At 39.7% G+C, this 19,049-nt stretch overlaps 1 long non-coding RNA gene across 1 annotated transcript; it reads left to right on the forward strand.

Annotated features, from left to right (window-relative positions):
- The first annotated feature begins 1,810 nt into the window (after nucleotides 1-1,810).
- On the forward strand, nucleotides 1,811-16,480 carry LOC140254534 (uncharacterized). Its single transcript, XR_011904253.1, has 4 exons — nucleotides 1,811-1,901; nucleotides 12,007-12,164; nucleotides 13,465-13,533; nucleotides 16,361-16,480. It is a non-coding gene; the product is annotated as an uncharacterized lncRNA (long non-coding RNA).
- Nucleotides 16,481-19,049: the final 2,569 nt, after the last annotated feature.

Here is a 19,049-nt window from a genome sequence, read left to right on the forward strand (position 1 = left end):
CCCGCCCCCAGGTGACCGCGAGCGGAGCTCTGTCCGCCTTTCTCCGCAGCTCCTCGCATGAACGAATCCCGCCCCGCCCCGGGCCGACACGGCTGGGCGCAACCGAGCTTCCCTCCGGCAGAACAGAAATACGTCTCGTAGGAAAGTCGATTGAAGTAGCATGACGCCTTCCCAAAGCAAAATTCACCGCCTCTGTATCTTACTTTAAAAGGAATAGCTCGACGGCAGCAATATCATTATTTTCGTGATATTCCTCCTCCCGTTGCCCCCGAGTGCCAAATCCATTACCGGTCCCTGCAGGTGCCAACTACGCTGACAAACTCTTCTCAAATTTCTTTGCAGTTTTCCCCTCTTTCTTTATATCGCTGTAAATCTTTGTAATGAATGATCTTGAAAAAAAAAAAAAAAAAAAAAAAAAAGCTATAGACGACTGACTTGTTGGTAACCGTAGTGTAGTCCAGTGGAGATGAATTGTGACTTGTATATTTTACTGCATTTAGTTTCGGAATTGACTTTTCCATCAAGTAGCTGACCGAGCTCTGCCTGCCCGCCTTGCGGACGCCCCGCGAGGGCCGAACGCTCCGCCGCGCACCTCCGGCTGTGCCATAGCGGAGCGGGGCGTCCCGCGGCTCCTCCCGGCGAAGCAGAGCAGCAAAGCCTTCGGATTTCGAGTAGCAAATCCACGCGATTAACGCGTTTTTATACGAGAAAACAATTACAAACCGAAATATGCATCGGGCTAAGTATTCGGTCTACGTTACGCTCGGCGGGGAAGTTTCCTAATAGAAATTCAGGGTCATAAACGTGTGTATATTTTTGACTCTTCTGTAAATCGAATGTTGTGATTTTTATATTCGTTCTGTTACGTCCGTGGAACTGAATACTTTATACCAGTACATGCTCCATTGAGAAACGTTTCGGTTTTTGCCCGTTTGTATCGTCTGTGTATGACAAGTAAAATAAACCTGGCAAAACGCTCACGTCTGTGGGGCAGCGTGGCGCCGTTCGCGAGAGCGGCCGGCGGGGCCTCCCGGGTCCGGCCGGGAACGAGAGCGGGCGGGAGGAGCGCCGTCGGGTCGCGGGGCGGAAGGGCCTCCCGTGAAAACCCCGACGGCGTTTTGTTGCGCTGCGGTAATCTCGCGGCACTGCCGTGCCGTCCGTCGGTCCGTGCGCGCTGCTGACCCCCTCGCGGAAGCCCGGCCGGAGGCCCGAGGGCGCGCGCCTTCTTCCCTCGCGCGTCCGAGGCTCTCCGGGAAGCGCGGAGCGGCCGCGCGGATCCCCGTCTCGTGGCGCTGCCCCTCCGCTGCCTCCCTGCGGCTCCACGTGGGGCTCGCGCCGGGCCGCTCGCGCCGCGCTTCCCGACCTTGCGCTGCCGGAGAGGTCGCGCGAGGGCAGCTCGTGCTCCGTGGGGGCCGTGGAGCGCCACCCGCGGGGACGTTCGGATGCCCGGGCCGTGAGGCGGTACCGCGACGAACCGCGTCCGCTCCGCGCCTGCCGCCCCGTCCGCACCGGCCCGCAAGCGGACTCTGCGACGTTAACCGACGCCGACGCCGGCAGCCCGCGCCGTCTCCCGCTCCGCAAGGGGCGAAGGCCCGGCCCTGCCACGCGCGGTGCTTCCACGCGCGGCCCCCTCTGAGGTGAGCCCGCGGCCGTCGAGTGCGGGCGTCGCTGTGGGGAAGCGGCCCCAGAGCCGTCAGGAGGGGCGGTGGGGCTCGGGCAGCGGCTCTGCCTGCTGGGTCCGGGATGGGCGCGCGGCGTGCGATAGATCTGAGCCAAAACCCCTCCCGTGCTTCCGTGCTTAACGGTGTTCCGTAACTATTCCGATAGGAGGTTGGAAACACGTAACTATCCCTGAGAGAGGCTGGAAGAGAGAAAGGCTGCAGGAGGGCTATTTCCTGTCGGTAGGTCAACTTGCTATTATTACAATCGATTATTATTAGTGTTGTAAGTGCGGGTGTGTGTCTGCCACGCCCGTGTTTGCTGACACGTGAAGGTGTCTGCGTGCCCCTGAACGCCGCACGCGGCTCTGACCCGGTGTGCTCCGTGCAGCTGAAGCAAACCCTGCGTCTGATTTGTCGGAGCAGCAGCTAATTGCGTGCATTACGTGTGAAGTATAATATCACCCTGGCCACACCGAGCCGACTTTTAAATTAATTATTCTGGAAAATAATCTGGTCAGCTGCCCCTCTTTTGCTATCCGAAAATAACACAAGTCGAGCTCCGAACAAGGTGATCCGCAGAAAGTAATCTGAAGTTCTGTTGCTAATACTTTTCTGCAGTGCTTCACATTAATGCTGTATGGAATGCAATACAGCGATGTATGCTCTGCAGATTTTGCACGAGTACGCTATGCATATTTGATGACACATTGCATATTTTAACAAGGTTTTTAATGACTGATTGAAATGTTTGCTAAGATATTTTTTAAGAGCTGGAGGAGAAATGGTTGTGGAAAATGTGTGTAATAGAATAGTGATAAGGATGGGAGGGCTTTGATTGACAGCATGAGGAAGCAGATGGATGACTAGGTAGGTCAGAGGTAAAGATGCCTTTGACAGCTTTTTAAGTTCCTTTGGCCATTTTGGTCCAATGAATCATGCAAAACATGTGTACATTACTAAACTGATGTCTCCGCATCGTTTACTGTTGGAATCCTCATCTTTTCAAACCCACCCTAACCTTCTTTCATCACCACTTGACGTGCTATGTCTAAACTAGATTGCAAGATCCTAAGAAGGCAAGAATCTGTCTTGTATTACTTGTCAGCAAAAAGAAAAAAAAAAAAAAAGTAAAAAAAAAAAAAAGTCATGTAAACCTATGGAGCTAGAAGAACAACCGCGACAGATTGGCAGAATAGGCGTAAGGTGGGACACGTTCTTCTTAATTTTCGCTGTCTGGTCATCACTTCCCTCCCCTAGGTAGTGCTTGAGGGAACTGTGGTGAACAATGATTTTTTTCCCCCCAGCTGGCATAAATCTGGATCTTTATAAGACTGATAAGAGTCCTAATTGCAGAATTTTCCTTTTGATGTTACGCAGTGAGTTCTGTTGCGATAGTTTTCCTTGCTATCTGTGCTTTCAGGTGCTTTGTGTGCCCCCCACAAATCACTTTGTCAACTGGAAGTGCTCTGGTTTGTCCCTGTGAAAGGTTACTGACTTTGGAAATCGTATTTGAATTGCATAGGAGAATTTTAAATTCACCGAGAGACAGAAATAGAATGTCTGTGTACTGGGAAAAGCAGGGAAAAAAGGGATTTTGCATGGAAGTGTGCTTTCCAGGTACTCTTTCTGGGCAAAACGCATCCAAGTTTTCATGTTAAGTATTAAAACTTGTCATGGATGCGGTCTCCATTAGGGGAGGTGTGACTGGCTGGGAGCGGGGGGCAAAGTCAAAGTAAAAAATGGAAATAGCAGAGTGATAAGTAGATGGAAGGCAGCAGAGTGTTTGCGTTCAGTGCCCCATCTTCTCAGCTAGATAGATGTAATATGTTTGTAGTAGTCCAGAGAGCCACTCAGCTCAATGATAATGTTTTGCGCGCTTATCAGAACATGTATTAATTTGAGAATGCACAAGTAAAAGCACTGCTTGTTTCAGAGCACCATCACCCGAAAGCTTTCCTTTTGTTCAGATTTGTGCATCTGAAATATGTGTGTATCTTTGAAATGCGTACATACAGATATATGTATGTCTTGAAGTTTTGTGCATAGGCACTATTGTCCTTCTTATAGAGGTAGGATAACCATTAATTCTCAAAGATCCAAGGCTGCCACTCCTGATTAGGTACAACTTTTGGCGTGATAAAATATATTGCACAATAAAATTGGTGGTGTTTTATTCATGCTATCAGTGCAGTTGCCCAGGGCTGCTGTGTTTCTAACACGAAGGGGCTGATGTGAGTATGAATGACCTTCCTGGTCTTAATATGACTTATTTTAGATCTTTTTTTTTTCTTTTCTTTTTTTTTTTATTTTATTTCTTCCCTCCCCCCCCCCCCCAAAAAAAAAAAAAAAAAAAAAAAAAAAAGACAGAATGAGTGAAAAAGTTCAGGTGTGTTCCTTCTGGGTAAAAGTGTCTACATTATTAGGTTGTGTTAAGAAGCATTTATTTCTAAAGCTTTAAATAAGAAACAGCTGGTTATGACTTTGAATCTGTTTTAAGAGACATTTTAGGTAAAATGTTGATAGCTTGTAAATGTGTATTCCTGCCTTAGTCTCTGATCGTGCATGCAAGTTCATATGTGTGAATAATGTAAAGTAAGAGGTCAGTCCTACAAAGACTATTCTCTTGTCTAAAAATTCACAGACATAAATGTTTTCAGGATCAAGGCCTTTTTCGATAATTGTGATATTCGTGTACCTTGAAGTGACTGACTAATTTAGAATACACTTAATAATTTGATTTTTTTTTAGTATAGCAGAAACACCGCATTGATGAGTTACCCAAGCACATCAGACAAGCTCCCACTTCAATCATCTGCAATACATTTTCTGGCTTGTTTGGGTCTATATACATATATACATACATACATATATATATACAAATTTTAACTTTCTAGTCCTGGCACTGACACTGAATTTAAACTTATTTTTAAAAGTCACATCTTAATTTCCATGGTGGATGCTGCAGGACTGATTTCTGTAAGCAGGCTTCTTCCTTATTATGTGTTCAGTTAAGCACTGACCATTTTTGTTTATCCCAAAGCTGATAACATTGGTCTGGGACTGAAGGGGAGAGTACAGCACCAATATCTGCAGCTGAGAGAAAAATTCAGGCTGCAGGAAGATGTCCTAGTTTAGATGGAGACACCCACCCACCAAGTATTAAACTGAAATGACAAATGTAAATTAAGAAATGCTTTTGGTGATGGCTTAACACCTTGTTACAGATGATTTACCTTTGTAGAAATGTTAACGTAAGGGCAGATATAATTTATCCGGGATAGACCACAGCTCAACCATGGGATCTGCATCTGTGGGGCTCTCCCGTTGGAAGTGCTGACACAGTATGGGGCTGGCTGTGCTTGCTGTCTGCCTGGGACCCTTGGGGCTCATGCCCATGTGTGGCCATGTCTTCTGGGAACCCCACCTCACTGCCCTTCTGCCTGTTGCTCTGGCATCGGTGCCTGCATTTTATTAGATTCCATCTGCAGTGCGGTACCAAACAGAAATGACTGCTTGCTGCACTATGTCCTTTGTCATCAAACCTTTAACAAAATTTCCCCCTTCCTAGTATTGCCACTGCTTTATCACTGTACTTCTAAAGCACCCCGAGCTTGTTGTGTTAGCAAAAGAGAGCATAGGGCTTGGATGAGCTGTAAGGTGCTGAATAAAAGGTGGAAGGTTTTGCTTTCTATTGACAGTTCCTGCATCAAGGCATTGAAAACACTGTGTGAGGGGTAGGGGCATTGTTCAAAAGGTTCTGAATTGTTTAGTAGCCTCTGTTAAGATATGATGAAAATCTCACTGAGAAACTTGCAGTGCTTCTGAATTCTGCTCGTCCTTTTGACAGCTCTTTTTCTTGGACATATTATTGAGCAATTACTTCAGATACTAATAGAGGACTGGTATTTTTGGTATATATTACTTTTAAAATAATCTCCGGTTAGATTATAGGAATAACTGAAGTTTCATTTGTTCTTATTGTCAAAGCTGACTTTAATGCTTTATTTGTCTTTATAGTTAGATCAAAACCAGTCTGGCTGATGTATGCTGTGCAAGAATTCATTCCCCTTTTAGGGGCAGTATTTAGGCCAACAGGATCCCTTTAGTATTAAAGAAACGTTCAGAGGTTGAATGGAAGAAATTAATCAGATATTTTCACTCTTACACAAGTCAAAAATTTTGCAGTGTCCATTTTTCTTTTCACACATTTTAGATTCTTATTTAGAGTAGCTCTTTTTCTTCTGTGCTGAATAGGATGAAAAAACCCGATGTTAACGTTCTGTGTTGTATGTTTAAGCACTTCAGTGTTTCGGTCAATGTATTTCCTTACACTGTTCACTTAAAATTTTTGTCTGATCACTGATATCAATGGATATTATTTGAAATATTTTAATTTTTAATTGCAATTATATTATTCATTTTTATAAGTAGACATAAGCTAAAGTAACATAAAGTGTAACAGTAGCAAAAAAAAACTTACCTCGATGACACATGGATGTAAGATTGCTTCAGGAATTCATTTCACTACGTGCCAGTTAGGTGGATGTAGCTTGAAAGGTCAAATCCACAGTGGTCCACTGGCAGCATATGCTCATTTTTGCATGAAAATAAGCTTGTTTTACATTATACTGGAGAAACAACCCAAATGATAGTCCTATTACAGTGTAAAGTTCAGCAGTTACATACACAGATGTCTTTAGGATGAGCACCTATGTCTGTTTTACTTTGGCAGTGTTGTCTGCTGTGGATCCTGGGGTATTTTTGCCCCTTAGGAATGAAACTGCAGTTCTATCATCACATTCAAATTTCCCACTGATAGATGGTCAAAGACAATGTTGGTGTTAAATACATGCTCTGCTAAGTGGTACAAGTGTATTTAGTTTCAGTATTATTTTGATACCTACAGATGCACTGGATAAAGATCCAGGAGAGGTTAAGTCTACTCTGTGTAGCTGAGTCTTTCCTTGATGTTGGGTTTACTGTCAGTTCAGTGCTCTGAAATGACTTATGTGGAATGGTGCTGCTGCATGGGAAAGGGAGCCCAGTGGGTGGGTGTGACTGCAGGGCTGCAGCAACCCAACAGTCCCCCTCAGAAGCAGGTGGGCATGGGATGAGTTTACTCATAGCAGTAAAGCTCTCCCCAGAGAGTTGTTTAGGACAGACATTGTTGAATGGCTGATGCAATAGGAGCTCCCTGAACTGATGCAAATACACCAGTAGTTCCCAGGCAGCCTGGGGTCTCCTTCCATGGAAGATCTCCAGAGGTTCCATGAGCTCCGGACTCTGCCTTGCTTTCCTGCACCCATTTCCTCACAGGGGATGGCTTCCTCCATGGCTGATTCTGTTCAGAGCTTGAGCATGTGGGCGAGTGCTCTCTCGTTTTGTGGGGGATGCTTTAATAAGGACCTTTTCTTACTCAGGATTAGTGAAGAGGAAGGGATGTGTGGAAGGCTGTTTTATTTTGCATCCAAATGCTTTTATTTATATTTACCAAGTTTCTCGTGGTTGTAAAGTATTTAAGTTACATAAAAAGGTATATGCTTTTATATGAGTTTGTCTGCATACGAGTTTAACCTGAGTTAACAGAATGTCTCTTTGTTAGTTTTCTCCAAAGCAGCAAGTAACTGGCTAACTCCTTGTATTACAAGGGTTGCATTAAAATTTATAGGGCCACACCTGATCTGAGCTTGATTCTTTAGAACTTACTCATTATCTTTGCATTTTTAACACCATTTTCTAAAAAAAACTGTCATCAAGAGGGTACCTTAATAATATATTTTAATTGGGTTATTTTGGATAAAAATATTTAAACGTTTAAGAAATTCTATTCTATTTTGCAGCTGAAAGAGCATATCACATCTATCTGATATATATCTTACCTATGAGATGAAACGTTCACCTTTTGCATTCTCTAGTAGTTCAATATTTTTCTTTTGAATTGTAGGAGAATCTTGTAGCAGTAATATTTTGTTTTGTTTTGCTCTGCTTCCCCCCTCTGCCCCAGAGCTACATAGATATGCTATTTTGCTTGAGAAATATTGGATTTTATACATCTTATCCTATCTTTTTTTCTTTCCTATTTTTCACTGAAAAGCAGTCTGTGTATGCAGCTTTAATTCATATTTCACATTTTCCCACATTGTTGTATCCTTCTATTTAGGAGCAATTCAGTTGGAGTTTTACTCCAAGCCATTGAATTTTTCTTCCTTGTTTTTGGTTTTGATGTTTGTGTGTGTGTGTGTGTGAAAGGCTGAGTATGCATTGTGCAGAAAGATCAGCGTGGTTATTGTTCATACAGTACCCTTTGCAAATTTTTATGTTGTATTACAATGTTTGCAGTGACAACCCACAGCTACTCGGAGGTTGGGAATTTTTCTTGAGCATCTCCGTTGGACTGTGGGGTGCACTTGTATGAAAGCTTGCATAGAGGTATCAGCTCTCATTGAGTTCTGTCTAGATTTGCATTCTAGCTGTAAAGCACACAGCCGTGTGAAGAATAGCCTCTGCAATCTGGGAGATGCATCTCTAGATTCTTTTTCAGCCACTGTTACTAGAGGCTTTGTTTCTGACAGTTTCCAGTTTTGGATATATAATACAATCACTTATTGTGCACCTACATGCTGAAGCTAGAGGCTGTTTTTCATCTGTTCATGTTACAATTAGTTATGTAAATAGCAACATATGCTGCAGTGTTCACCCTGCCTTTGTAGAAGTGTTGGCTCAGGCTCTGCTTAGAAGTTAGCTGGCAGAGGTGGTTGGTGCTTCGTGGCACAGACTCTGAAGACAGTGCCTTCTCTATCAGTTTCCTCTCGGGTACAGTGTTTTGTCTGTAGCACTTGTTTATGCACCAAAGCCAATACTTTTTGGAAGTCAGACTCTTATGATTCCCAACATCTGTTTTGATTCATGTGTAGAAGTATGTGGGTAATTGCAGGTGTGCCATCTACATCTGCTACTCCATTTAGGTTACTTCTTTAAGTTTGAACTTGTGCTTCTCCCTAATGAGTTTTAAACCAGCCCTTTAGTGAGATTTGGGTACCTAATTAAATTGCATTATTAGTTATTCCCATGTAAAAACCTTATGATTGTAATTTCTTCAATGTCATTAAATATTCCTGTGTCTTCATGCAAAATGCCTCATTTAGAGAGTCTGAACAGAAAAGTAGGTTGCCAAAGCAGCAAATTGGAAATGATGTTTTAGGGGTGCTCATGTGCACTTGGTTTTTCAGTAGGGCTTCTGAGTATATGAGGCATAAGTTTTCATTGTTGGAGCTAGAGAAACTGGGCAGGCTTGCAGAACCTTCTTATCTAATAGCTTTGCTCTACCTCTCTGTACAGCGCTCATTCTTTAAAGACAATTTTGGTTTGCAGTGTTTTACATTGTGGCACTACAGGAGATTTGGTTTGGAAGCTCCTCCAGATCTCACTAACAAAATTAACTAAACACAATGTAACTCTGTGCCATTACTTGTATCTGTGTGATAACACCATCTTGCCGAGGGCATATGATACTAAAGCGTCAGTGTAGTAGTCAACAGGAGCTTAATATCTGGGACAAGATTGAATTTGGATGCCATGAAAAGTCTGAAAAACAATTCAAACAACATTCAGGTGGGAATCCAAAACTCCACTGTGGTCTGATGAAAAATGTCCTTAGATATTTTAAAGTTTACAGCCTAGCTAACATAATCATATTTAACGAGCAGTTTGGAGTCTGTTGGATACACAGACTCAAAATAAGATGTGCTGAGTGAATATATTTCCTCATAGGTAAGGAAAATTCCTAAACCTAAGACCTCAAAATAATGAAGTTATTGTAGTCTGAAAGGTAGTAAAGAAAATCTCGTAGTACTGTAGAATTGCGTTGGAGGAAAGCACACACTGATCAACAGGCTGTGCAAACAGGTTTTTGTCAGCATCCTTCATCTGATGTCTTCCAGTTACATTAATTAGATCTTTTGCTTTAGGGAAGATCAAGCATTAGTCTTTGAACTGGAAGATTTTAATTCCAGTGTGATTTTACATGGTGTGTGCATTAGGCTCTTTTTAGGATATGGGGTTTTGTTAGCAAACATCCTCTCTTCCATCATACATAAACTATTCATGTTAGTAAATTTCTGAATGCGTATGGTGGCTCATGGAAGGGTAAATTTCAGTTATTAAGTGTCCCATTGGTACAATAGCAGCTACCTTTCATTGAGATGTTGATAGCTGTGCTAATTAAAATTACTTTTTTTCTGCCCTCAGTGCAGCTTAAATGAGTCTTTTAAGACCCTTTTCCAGTAAGCACATGTAACATCTGTGCAAAGGCAAACACTTTACAACAAACTATAATTATGTTAATCATATTATTGATAGGGTAAATGCTGAATGTTGAATGTAGGAGCAGGGATATTAATTTGACCTTATCAGGGGAATAAAATGCTATTTCTGCAAGTATATATATTTTTTGTTTTGAAAGTCAACCTATTCTCCAAATGTACTTAAAATGTTAATAAACTATTAAATGAACAAGTAACACTATATCCAGCATTTTTACACCATTTCTACAGTGGGTAAAATTGTAGTATAAAGTTGGTGTATACTCGATAACAATTTACATGTTTATTTTACCATCTGGTAAATGTGTAAACGATATTTTGAGAAGCACATTTCAAATTCACTTTAACAACTTATCCCCGACAATATGTATCCTATCTCATGTACTGACTAGAAGGATTTTGAAAACCTCTCAGAAAGAAATGCAGTAACAAAACATATAAATTTTTCCGTGATGCTTCAGATCAAGCTTAGCGTGAAGCAGAGGTCTCACTATTTGGGAAATATTGTGGTACAATAGTGGTGTTAAAGAGAGATTTCAGGCTATTTTACACACTGTGGTATAAAGATATCATATCGTCTTCCCTAAAGAAACCATAGGGTGCATAGGTAGTAATAACAAAACAAATACAGTTTGCTATGTTGTTGTCTAACTGTATTGTATCCTTTCCAGGGGGTTTGAATTTGCTATCTCTTGTGTCTAAATATGGGAAGCTCATTATTAGAAGTGTTACAATGAACCCCAAGTGGATTGCTTTTCTCGTGTACTTTAACAGCACTTTGACACTGCAGCCTTCTGCCTTTTTATTTTAGTCTTCTGTTTATTGGTCTCTTTGGATTAAATTGCAAGCACTTTCTTAAATGTAACAAACCAGAGAAGATTCTGTTGTAGCTTGGCTTTTGTTCACTCTTTCCTAGCTGTTACTAAACTTAGCTGGGGGAAGTAAAAAATCAAAAGGCTTCCTTTTCTCCTTCTCTAACCCCAGTAAAATTTAAAAAACCCCGTCCTGAAAGCAACTCTGCCTGGAGAACACCTCCACACTAATTACCATCTGGCCAATCTGCAAATGAGGTTTGGGAGCAGATTTCAAATATAGGCTCCAGCTAGTCTGTGACTTGTATTAATCCATTAGTCTTTATGAACAGAGTTGAAAACATTTAGGCAGCATTTTAACTTTTGGAAACCTAGTTAGGTACCTATTTGTTCCTTCCTTGACTAGGAAGCTGCTCAGCAATGCTCCCTCAGTGTCTGTAGAAGCCAGTTTTCCTTAAGTACGGACATCAAGGGTTTGTGTCTAGGAGAAAAACAAACAGGCAACGCTCTTAAAATACCTGTTGAAATGCATCAGTGAAATAAAGCTAAGTATAAAACCATTTGTTTAAATTCTAGTTAACTCCTATATCAAAGTTAATGAATTTAAAAACAATATTTATTTTCAGTTATGTGCTATTTCAACATGTGGGGAGAAAATAGTGATAATAATAAACCACAAATGCAATCTTAAAACCTGTATTTGTATTCTTACACAAGCTAATTAAGCATACTGAATTTAACAGTACTGATTTGTTTAATTTAGACATTAAATGCATTTCACTAATGAATTTCAGGTTTAGCAGCTTTTTTCTCTTCCCTTACAGAAAGATTAGACAAGACCTTTTTTGATTGTAAATCGGCACAATCAAAGATGATATAATTGTTAGCAGGCTGTTATATTTTGTTTTTCACCTGTCTTCCCTTTGCTGGCTGCTTGTTCTGTCTCAGCTCTGTGAAAAAGCGCCATCAACCTTATGTAAACAATAATTTATTAGTTTGTTTTTAAAGAAAAAACAACGCAGAAGCCCTTTCAGCAAAAGAGCAGTAGTGTTTAGGACACCTGCTGTTATAGGAGGTCCTTGTACAATGTCTAATCACTTCATAGGTAAAATTCTAGCAGAAAACAACTGGAACATGCAGAACCAAATATGAGTTTTGTAAAGCCAATGGCAGTTTTTAGTAGGTACTGAAATTACCTTTCTCTTTGGATAGGATACTGATAGCTGTTAACATGGAAGTAAACATCCAAGAAATTGCTTAAAGGTTTAAAGTGACTTTTGATTGGAATCACCTGGAAGAAATGGACAACACCTGGAAAATCTGCTTGATAGTGAGCTACAGCTGTTTACTGAAATGGCACGGGTTTGAAGGTATGTAACTCATGGGCTTGGCATTGAATGTTGGAATTCTTTTCTTCTGCATTGTGTTAGGATTTTAATATGGCAATTTTCTATGAAGAGTAGTTTTGTTCTCTAAGCATTTGCTGTCATTATGGTTGTGGCCAACACCAGGCAGGAATCTGCCTGTTACCCTGTCTGTGATTGTGCTGACCATGGTGGACTCCAAGAATAGTTCTTTTGGCTTGAAAAACATAAGCTGTAGGCTGGCTTAAAATAATGTTTTCTTTTTAGTGTAATATTATCCAATCTCACTTAAGAAAGATTAATTAATAAAATGACCTTTCAAAAAAGCGAGTTAAAATTGTATGCTTGGTTCTCATATTGTTAATAACTGGTGCTCTTAGGCCTCAGAAGCTTCCCCCCCTCCCACGCTTTTCAGTTTGCTCGCTTGTTTCCCAAAACTGTAAATATCATACTATGTATTTGGTATTCAAGTTTTGAAAATAAAATTGTAAAATAAAATGTGACTTTTTGTTTTTATGGGTTTTGATATGGACTAAAATGGATCTTTTAAAGTGACATAAACACATAAATGTAGATTAATACATTTATCTCAGACTACCATATGGAAAAGCTTATTATGGGGGCATGTGAAGCACAAAGCCAATTAGAGATATTATTGCTTCTTACTGTGGGCCATTGCCTTTTTCCCTATGTTTTGTGGAAGCTAAACTGAAAAGCTTTTAAGAAAAATATTAAGCTAAGTGTATTGTCATATACTCTCTTTATGCACTCCTTTACTGACAGTCAGATTTGCATCAAAGAACATAACTTGCTGGCAGCTTAAGTAATTGGGGGAAAAAACAGTTATTCATACGGAAACAAGAGTTGGCTCATTACAGCCAATCACCTGAACAGCAAATGGTATGACTGCCAATAGATGGAGAAAAAGGCAAGTCTAGTGGAAAATAGGAGTGTTTAAAGGCCAAGAAAAGACATATGGTCTGTCTATGCTTGCCTTATATGCACAGAAATCATATATTAAGCTACAATTTAGCCACTATCTTAATGTGAAAAGTTCTTTTTTTTTTTTTTTTTTTTTTTTTTTTTGTTTTTTTGTTTTTTTTCCTTCCATCTTCATCTTGGGAAAATTAACAGATTTGTCTGGTAGTAATTGACTTTTGCTTTTGTGTCAGTATTTGAGTTCCATATGAAAATTGTACCTGCATTGCCTGTTGTCCTGTATTTGATTCTGTTATGGCTCTTAAGGATGTATATGTGAAGAAAGCTCTCTTTCATAGCAAATGTGAGTCTGTTCCCTCCTGTACAGGTGCCTGTATTTTCATGAGAGTAGACAAAAGAAGAAAGAAAATCATTCTTGGCTGCTGTTTGTCAAAAGGTAATACTGTGGTGGTAGCATGAAATGATTTGCATCTTCGGGAACAGTAAATATTTTTATGGTTATCTCATTTGTTGTGTCAGAATTCTAATCAATTGGAAATCTTTTCCTTTACTCTTTAAAGTATTCCTGTCATGAAATAAGAGTCCAGACTGATCTATGAGTTTCAATTATATTAGACTCATTGAAGTAGTCACCTGATAATCTTTCTGATGAGGAATTAATAAAAGGTTGAGAATACAGCTTTTTAAAATATGTGTCTCATCTTATGTGAGAGATCAGATTCTGGGGTGTATGAGAGTGGTCTGAATTTTAAAAACATTTTAAAAACATTTTATGTAGTCTAAGGTCTGTAAAGCCTCATAACATCATTTTATTTTTATTTATTTTTTTCTTGACAAGCTTGATAGCTTTTCAATATACCATTGCAGGGTATGCATTCATTACCACTTGGAACCCTGACAAAACCTTTGCGGCCCTAAATTCTCCATTTTATGTGTCTGAAAGAGGTACTAACATTGTTATTTCAGGTTTGCATTCATAGACTGTAGAAAAACAGTATTTTAAATACCACCAAATTTCTCTGAAAGTATGAAATCAAATGTCTTTTGACCCCTGAATTCATTGTAGTGTACAGGAGTGATGAAGATTACATTTTTGTTTTGGAGGAAATTTCTGAGTTAATGCAGGAACAGTGGATGGAAAAATTATTGTAACTGGCTTGCATTTAAATTTTGACGTGTGATAGATGTTACAAAATCGTGGAATTTGGAGCTATATAAAGCTATGTATATTCTTATGTGACATAACCACATCTATAGAGTTTCTAATTGGATCCCATGGCATGATACACTTGCAGCTCTTCCCCTACCCTTGCCAACATTAGGTCCTTTCACAGGTACTTCTGTTCTGATCCCTCTGACCGCTTCTTTGAGGGTGAGTGACCTGCTGGCTTCATTTCCCTGTTACATTTCTGCACAAGCACAATAAAATTATCTTAGCTGGTAACCCTTCTGACATGGAATGGCAGAAGCGCAGTTATTTCATACAATCTGAATCTGACACATGTCCTACAAGGTTATTTTGGGATATATGAGGTGCAGGGTAGAGAAAAGTAAATGCTTGCGCAATTCTGAAGAAAATGCTCTTAAGAGAAGTTCTTATGAGAATACTGTTTATTCTGGGATCACCCCACATTTAAAGTAGAACGAAGTCTTATTTCAGGAGGTTACATCTTAATGATCACTTTTATCCACATCCAAAAATCACTGGGCAAGTCTTCAACAAATCCTTAACAGGTAAGAACAATCTAGGTAACAGGAGCCTTCCTCCAACAGTGTACTTCGGAATCACTCATTTACTGTAGCACCGATTAATGATATTAGAAGTTAAACTTGTAAATTCCCCCACACATTAATGAGAGCACAGATCCCTTCAATTTAGCTAACCATCTTTCAGTTACCTGGCACTTTCCCCATTCCTTGCAAGATCTCAAATATTTAATTAGACTCTTAAAAAAATATATTTTATTATGTTTTTTTTTTTTTTTTAATCCCCCCCCCCCCCCCCGCCCTTCTCCTTCATTCAGTTTGTTGAGTTGTAATTCTTGTTGGCCTGATGCCTTGGCAGCATTCAGCAGTTCTAATTGCCTGCATAGTCTGGCCTAGTCATGGAGCCTTTTAACTTTCATTCAGGCTTCTAGCAATATCTGCCTCACTGGTCACAAGCTTCCCACTCAGGTTCCACTTGCAGCCCTTTAGCTGATTACTTGTTATGTATTTAAAGAGCTCCATACTGTTTATTTCATTTCCTATTTGAGATAGTCTGTTTGCTTAATTTTTTAATGCTAATTTAATTTTAAACATATAGGGCTGTCTTCCTGGTCAAACAAGCCAGAATTTTGCATCCATATGTTACATTAAATAATAATAATACAACAAATAATAATCATCTCTTTCTACTTCTACAATGTCTACCATTCAGTGATCTGAAAGCATTCTTCTTTTACAAGTGGTAAAATGGTATCAAGAGACATGAACTACTTATTAAACATTATGTATGACATCTGTTACAGAGCCAGACATAGGACTGAGTAGTTTGGTTTTCATTAATAGCAGCTAGTCTTATAATTGCAATATGCTATAGCAATTGTTAGGTTAAAATATGCTTGAGTTGAATGGGCTGTACCCTTGTAGAGATATGCATGGGTGCATTGTGGAGATGTTTGTTCTTACAGTATCACCTTTGATGGTGTGCTGTGTAGGATGCATAACAGAATGGATATTCATATGGACTCTGTAAAACTTACTAGCCTCTGTAATAATAAATTACATTGATTTTAGAGTCATTCTTATTAATCTGCAATTGACAAACCTGGTGAATTTTTGTCTCACTTTGTTTTCTGTGTGAATATTTAGTATTGCCATTTCACTAGATCACAGCAAGCTTCTGGGTTCCTATGGCTATAGTAACTCCTTATATCACTGTGGAGGTCATATGTTGGCATTATAACCTCTACTTATACATTTTGAATGTGTCCTCTCTCAATGCTAGACAGCACACAGAGACTGATTAAAAATGGACTACCAACCAGTTTTACTTTTTAAAGTTGACAGTACTCAGGAGGTAATAATGGCTCTAGTCAGTGAGGGCTACCAGGACCTTGTCCATGGCATTATGCAAGACTGTATTCCCACTTATGTTTGCACAGCAGGAGTCAGTAGCTGATCCTTAATGTCTGTGCTTGGCTTTTAGGGTATGAATGCTGATATTCGTTGTCATCATATACTTAGAGGTAATGATTACATGCTTGTGTTCTTGTTTCCAGTGTCAGATAATGAAATACGAATGCAAAGAAAAAACAGCACGATAGTATCAATTGCATATGTGAGCAAAGGTCAACCAACTGAAAGGAAGCAGCTTTCACAACTGGCTGGAGAAAGTTCCCTGACATGGTGGTAAGCTTCATGATAATATTTCCATAATTTTCAGGAGTGAAATTAGGTTAGTCTCTAATGTGATGAAAACATTGCTAGGGTCATTCTTCACAGGAATAGCAAGGTGAACAAGAAGGGTAGCAGCAGAGGGTATGTGGAAGTAAATGGTTATATCATATCCTTGAAATAAGAATCTTAAAATGGAATCTGGTTGTTTTCCTAAGGCAAGAACAACTCCAACTGTGATCATTTCTGAAAAGCAACCTGTTTGCTACAGATACAAGATTTCATTTGTAAAATAAACTTATCTGGTATGTCTGATTATTTTATATTTTTTCTTTGTTTGATCAGTATGAATACAGAGCTCAGTGTTATGCATAAGTTGGTGCTCATGGCTGCGCTTGGGCTTCTCTTGGATAAAGACTGTGTGGGCTTTTGAACAATAGTCTGCCAAGCAATTTATCATGAATCCTAATTGAGCAAACAGTTGTTCTTTTTCCCCAGCAAATACTGTTGTATCCACATTATTAACATAGTTATGTATAGTTGCTTTGAAAATCATTCTTGATTTGAAGAATTCTAATGCTTCATACAGTGATTATGCAAAAGTCTCATGTATAAGCAATACCAATGTTACTGGAAGCGCCTCATATAGAGTCCAAATATAGCAGATCAAATCAAAACTGCTACATCTTAAGCAACTGTTGACCCATTTCCATATCAAATTGGTTTCTGTCACAGAAGACTTTGCTTTTTCTTCTAGAGATATTTACTTGTGCTGTGCTGCTCAAGTAAGGCAATGGCACATTTTATTCTAACGTCACTTAATAACGGGTCAATTGATTTCTAACATTGCTTTTTTATTGACACCTTTCTGTTTAAAAGAGTTTCATAATGAGAATCTTGTTCCTTCTCTGTAATATGCGACTGTACCACCTATTCCTGAGAAACCAGCCTCTGTAATTCAGCACATGCAGAAAGTCAGTGCAAGATGCCATGTCGTGTGTGAGATGACTACTGATGACTACTGATTGCCTTGATCAGCTCAGTCCTAAGTCTCTAACTTACATAAACGGTGGGGAGACTGCTTTACAGATTTCACTTTGACCTTTGTTTATCCTCTTTTTTTTTTTTTTTTTTTTTTTTTTTTTTTTTTTTGGTGGGGGAAAAGAGGCTGGAGCAGAATTGCAGAATTAATAGGACATAGCATATCAGTAAAAATTCAGAGGCTGCTATAAATACCTAGAGTAGGAAGAAGGTGAGTTGTTAGTGGTGTGACTTGTTTGTGTCACTTTGTTAGAACATTAGCAGTATCTTAATATAGATTTTTTTCTTTTTGCTTCTAATGATACATTCATTTCACCAGGGAGGGGATGGGTAAAATTTGCTACTGCTGTTTTTCTAGCATTAATTGCAACTCCCTTCTGCTGCTCCCTGCGGCTCTCCCTGGCACGGCCCTGGGCCCTCTAGCGGACCTGCGTTGCTTGCAGCAATTTCTCTGCCAAAGCGCTGCTTCTGTTGCTATGTTGTTTGTTAGGGCTACACTACTGTATGTGAAAATCGACACAATGTTGCTGAGTAGTAAATCTGAGATTCATATATTTTAAAGCAGCATTTATTTCTTGCACAAAGTGTGTAACCTTGGCTATAGGCTGGGTTATGCAGTGGTCCTGGCAAAACCCTTACTCTAAAAAATATACTATGCTGAATGGTATCAGGCCATGCCTATAGAACCAGTTACTTATCAGTTTTATTTGAACGTTTCCACTTCAAAATATCAGTGATTTACTTTTTCCAGTAATCTACTTGTTTTCTTTTTCATGCATGCTATTGTCTAAAATATAAGCCTCTTTCAGAATGTAAGCGTTGTAGAAAATGATAAAGAATAAATGTAATATATTGTTTAGGTGGTCAGTATATTTTTGTACATAGGTAACCATCTAGATTTTTCAAGTATACAAGAATATCATTCATAAATTAATGTATTTACCTTTCTTTAGTCTTTCCTTTGGAAAGGGAGCTCTAGTCACTATGGAGAACAGTGTTGTTAACATAGTAGTTTTCATTAAAACCAGACTTCTCTAATGGAATACTTTCATGCATCACTTCCCAAAAGAAATTTCCTATCTCTGTCAGCAGAAGCTACTCTTTCCTCCTGAAACTCAAGATCTTTAAGTCAAAAATTAAAACAACAAATCTGCATGGCTTTGTATCTCACATCAAAGGCCATGACATAAGAAAGCACAGCTGTTTCTGCTACATTGCCAGGGCATGGTCCAGTACATGCTGACAGGTATGGGAATTCAGTATGTTACAGATTAGCCTAAATCACAATGTCAGCAGGATACAGCCACTCCTGAGGCCTTGGAACTCCTGGTCCGCAGTGGTACTGAGCACCAAATAGAGGACCTCTGGAAGCATGGAGTTGTTAAGGGGCCAGTATCCCATGAGGTTGTCTGCCAGTCCTGACAGGTCTTGACTATAACCTGTAATGGAATGTTTTCACATCAGAGAATGAAGTTTTGTTGAAAAATGCACTTTTAATGGAGTTAGTTTGATTGAAGAAACAAGAAAAGCCAA

This window comes from Excalfactoria chinensis, chromosome 7 (genome assembly GCF_039878825.1).
Source record: "Excalfactoria chinensis isolate bCotChi1 chromosome 7, bCotChi1.hap2, whole genome shotgun sequence".
In the NCBI taxonomy this organism is placed as follows: Eukaryota; Metazoa; Chordata; class Aves; order Galliformes; family Phasianidae; genus Excalfactoria; species Excalfactoria chinensis.